The sequence below is a fragment of the Gadus morhua genome, chromosome 13, assembly GCF_902167405.1.
Source record: "Gadus morhua chromosome 13, gadMor3.0, whole genome shotgun sequence".
Lineage (NCBI taxonomy): Eukaryota > Metazoa > Chordata > Actinopteri > Gadiformes > Gadidae > Gadus > Gadus morhua.
Genome location: NC_044060.1, coordinates 12,997,909 through 13,002,770, shown reverse-complemented (window position 1 = coordinate 13,002,770; position 4,862 = coordinate 12,997,909).

The following is a 4,862-nucleotide window of genomic DNA, read 5'->3' as shown; positions in this document are numbered from 1 at the left end:
CTTGGCTCTGAAAGTTTATCAAAGCACAAAAACATGAGCCGAAAATAAAAATGCAAAATAGCAGCAATCATTTATCATGGGAGACCTGCCACACAGAGATCCCTCAGTACAACACGACGCCACTCCTGTACCATCCAGTGGGAAGGGCCCTTCAAGTAATCTTTTTCCACGCTCGTCAGCTTCAGAAGCGACCTAGTCAAGCTTGGTTTAATTTGAGCCACTCTCGTTCTCTTTGAACTGGACAAATAATGGACTGCTGCGGCCACTTCACTGTGACATCCTAATTTCCATTATGATTGATTAATCCACACTGCTCCTCTCTTCAGGGCCAAAACCCTGGGGACTCGGGCCCCAGCGGGGCCGTAACGATGGTCTATAGCAAACCCTACGCCCTGCCGCTCCTCCTCCTCCCCCTCCACCTCCTCTCTACATCCTTCACTAACTTCCATTTCTCATTCTCTCTCTCTTTCTTTCATGCTCTCTCTCTCTCTCTCTCTCTCTCTCTCTCTCTCTCTCTCTCTCTCTCTCTCTCTCTCTCTCTCTCTCTCTCTCTCTCTCTCTCTCTTGGTATTCAGCGAGCTTGTCCGGGCTCCTTTCACAAGGTCCCTATTGAGCCCAGGGAAACGTCCCACAGGAGGCAGCTGGCCCTTCTTCTCTCCAGGGCAGGTATAGAGGATCTGGGAGCTCTCTGCATGAGTGAGCCCCCCCCCCCCCCCCCACCTATCCACCCCCCCCCACCTTTCCCCCCCCCTCCCCCCACCTATCCACGCCCCCTCTCTCTCTCTCTCTCTCTCTCTCTCTCTCCCCTACCACCCCACCTCCCACCACCCTCTTCCCGCTCCTCCTGGACCCATTCAGCACTGTCACCACCCCACCCCTATTCACCCAGGCTCTATACTTTTGTCAGGCTAGCAAAAGGGGACCTCCGAGGAAAAGACACAGAGAGAGAGAGAGAGAGAGAGAGAGAGAGAGAGAGAGAGAGAGAGAGAGAGAGAGAGAGAGAGAGAGAGAGAGAGAGAGAGAGAGAGAGAGCAAAGGAGATGAGGATTCCTTTTCTCTCTTTGTGTTCTCGACGTAGTGACAAAAGTGCTCCCAAAGCCTCCACTAATAAGCCAGCCTCTCACAGTGAGACCAGAGAGAAAGAGAGAGAGAGAGAGAGAGAGAGAGGGAGAGAGGGAGAGAGGGAGTGAGAAGTTCTATAAAAGGATAAAGGAAGAACGTTTGATTCATTTGGGTCGATTCTTTTCACTGATGGAATGTTAGCGGTTTTGTCTTTTAAGACACACACAGTGTTTTTCACATTGTGTTTCAGCTTTCAGTTTAGTTTTACTTTAAAGAGTTATTCAAGGGCTATTCAATTCTATTTATTTATTTTTTTTACAGCAATTAAGGTTCCAGAGTCTTAATGAAACATTACACAGTAATGGATAAAAAATATTGCAATAAATGGTGAATTAAAACTAATTACTGCAGCACTGTAATGGTTATGGTTGAGCAAATGAGAAGTTAAGTGAGAAGTTAAGTGATTTCAGATAACCTTGACTAACCCTGTTTGTCTAAGCTGGTCCCTATGAATAGAAGGCACTGAAACAACAGGCACACACACGCTCACATACACACACACATGTACACGCACACGCACACATACACACACACACACACACACACACACACACACACACACACACACGTTGGCAGTTAACATACCATTTAATTGCCATTTCTCCACAGTTGATACTCTCAAGATAAAGTAATTACGTTTAAAGAATTTCTTGTAAACATATATGACTCACAAACACACACACACACACACACACACACACACACACATACATAGACTGACAAACAGGGGAGCATATATGCTCTACCATGAAGTAAACAGGGATCCAGTTACTTTCAGATAAATTGAGTTTTCCACCTTTGTCCCCTAAAGCCTTGATGGATTCTTTGACGGCGTAATTGCTTTTACCAAGGCAGGGTCATTGTGACTTAGCCCGCTAATTAAGCCACCCACAACAAGCGTGTGGTGAAGCCACTGTGCGAGTCACTGCGTCTAAAACACACTGGTTTATTCAGGAAATGTGGTGAACCAAGTGGGAAACTCTGGCAGGGCTTCAGCCGGAGAACATTTTAATAATAGCTTTAACCATGCAGCACACCTGTGGTCTTTGTACACAAACTGCAAATAAGGCTCAACGATGCAGTGTGGAACTGTGGTAATCTAAATTCTATGCAAAGAAAATTCCGTGTTTGACCCTTTCTCCTGGGAGATAGAGGCTGAAAAGAAAGGAGAGAGCGAGAGCGAGTTGGAATCCTCCTTGGCAATAATGCGTTCACACTAAAAACACAGAGACAAAGCGCTGCTTAGCCGTGCCTGCCGTGGTACGCAGAAGTCATCTTTTCAAAGAGCCTCAAATAAGCACATTCCTCCGCTGGCAGAGAACAAAAACTGTTCCAGGCCATCGCTTCTTCTATGAAATATTCTATTGACATGGCCTTATAAAACAAGCACGGCCAAATATACAAGAGATTCTCCCCAGTCCCGGCCCATCTTTCAAAGACGTTTAGTCAACCAGAGAATAATGGCTTTTCGGCGGCTGTGCGCAGCAGTGCGAGAACGTGAGTGATGTGGACACAGGTAAACACCTGTTGAAAAGAATTGGATAGGAACGACCGTGTTGTGGGCTTGCTGTTAACAATGCGTACCTTCACTCGAGGTGGGGGACTGGATCAACAGAAAAGTTGGCCAAGAGTACGCGGCCTCGCCCATCCCCGTGACCCGAACAGGTTCTAGGAGATGGGGCTTGGGGGTGCAGTTGTCTCTCTTCACCCGTTGTTTGGCTGGCGCATCAGCGTTGCAAACGGCCCTGACTCCTGACAGGAACTTGGCAGGGCGTGGATATTCACCCTCCTCATTAAACAAAGCGCAGGTGAGAAATGTGTGCAATAAATGTTATTACGCACTTCATAGTTGAGCAAAGAAGGAGAAAGAGGTAGATCCACGTTTGAGAAGCCAAAAGCCGTTGTTCAAGTTCCTGTTTCTGCTTCCTTTATTAACCCGTTCTGTGGATCATGACCCTGCTGAATTTCTCGCTTAAACAATCCCTGAATAGACTTTGGCAGCCTGTCGCCAAGTTTTAAGGGCAATCATTCCCAAATACATTTTCCCCAGTAAATTATTCACATGTCGTCCCCCTATGAGGACAACACCAAAGGAGTGAGTGAATGACTGGTGTCTTCAGGGGAAGGCATGTGTGCATGTACACTATGGGGCTTGGCCTCTTGCCCACTGACACCCTTACTGCCTTCAAAGCCTGCATTGCCGTCTCAAGCTGTCTGCATAAGTTTGTCATCTTGTGAATTTTTTGCGCCATTCACCCGTCCGCTTCTCCCAGGCCGAACCGGGGATCACGCCACTTAGCAAGTGACCCCTTATCGAAAGGGACCCCTGAGCCTGTCTCTGCTTCCTATTAGCAAGGCATCTCCACGCTGCCACAAGAAACAGCCGCAGGCCATCCCTGGGCCTTGAGTCCACCACCACATTTTTTTCACGCCTCTCTCTCCTTTTTTTTTTTATTGCTGATGAATGACTGGAGCAGATGGCTTATGTTTGAAGATAGTGGTAAGACGGGCGTGATGAATCGCTCCAGGCTTCTCTCTCTGACTTCTTCAAACACATCAGCCTTCCAGACCTCCATTGGATTTTTCTTTTTTTTGGGGGGGTGGGGGGGGGGGGGATTTTTGGGGCAAAATAACAACCAAACGTATCTAACTGTTCGAATAACGATCTTCTCTGATTTTCCAGCCGGATCCAAGACCATAACTTCAGCTGCTTAAACATTTCACACAGCATTCCCTCCACTCCAGCTGCGGCCACTCAAATATGGTTGCTGTTAAGGAATATTGATACGCAGACAGGCATGCATGCACACACATGCACATGTGTGTGCATGTGTGTGGGTTTGTGTGGGTGTGTGGACACACACACACACACACACACACACACACACACACACACACACACACACACACACACACACACACACACACACACACACACACACACACACACACACACACACAAACACACACAGATACTCACGCACACAAAGAAAAGAACTCATCTCATCTGGTAAGGTCATCATCCCTACCTCCTTTACATTACAAATTAGGCTTATCTTCTTCCATTCTTCAAAAAGAGACATTCCATATGTTTAAAAGCAAACACTATATTCAGTCTACTAAAATGTATTATAGATAATATAAATATAAAATCAAATATTAGTATAAAGTTGCAAACATAAATATAAAAAGTAAGATCATAAAGTAAAAAAGGGCCAACATTCACAGATAAAATAATATGAATAAACTAGAAAATGCATTTCCTGCAGAAAATGCAGTGAGTGCTGTAGTAGAAAGTGAGGTTGAAAATATTAAATATTTCCGCCGTGAGGGAGCGGACGCTCTCCAGCAGGCCATCCTACGTGCGGGCCATGGCCGCCAGACGCTCCCGCATGGCGGACATTTCGCTGATGACGGTGCAGCTGTCGGGCTGGCAGACGGTCAGTTCAGCGTTTAAGTCCGAGGAGGGGTCCGTATCCAGGCACTGGCCGCTGGAGAAGATGAAGGCCACCAAGAGGAGGAACTTGAGCTCCATGGTTCTTTACTGGACTTCTGTTGGGGCTTGAGGTGCTCCTTGGTCTGGCCTTGGTTTAGTTTGTCTTCAGGTGGATCTTGATTTGGTGTTGACTTGGTCTGGTGTGCTCTACCAGCTCTGGGGTTAGTTCTGATCTTCAAGTCCCAGTGCAGCTCTTATTAATAGCTTCCGCTTGTTGACATGAACATGAGAACATGTCAGACAT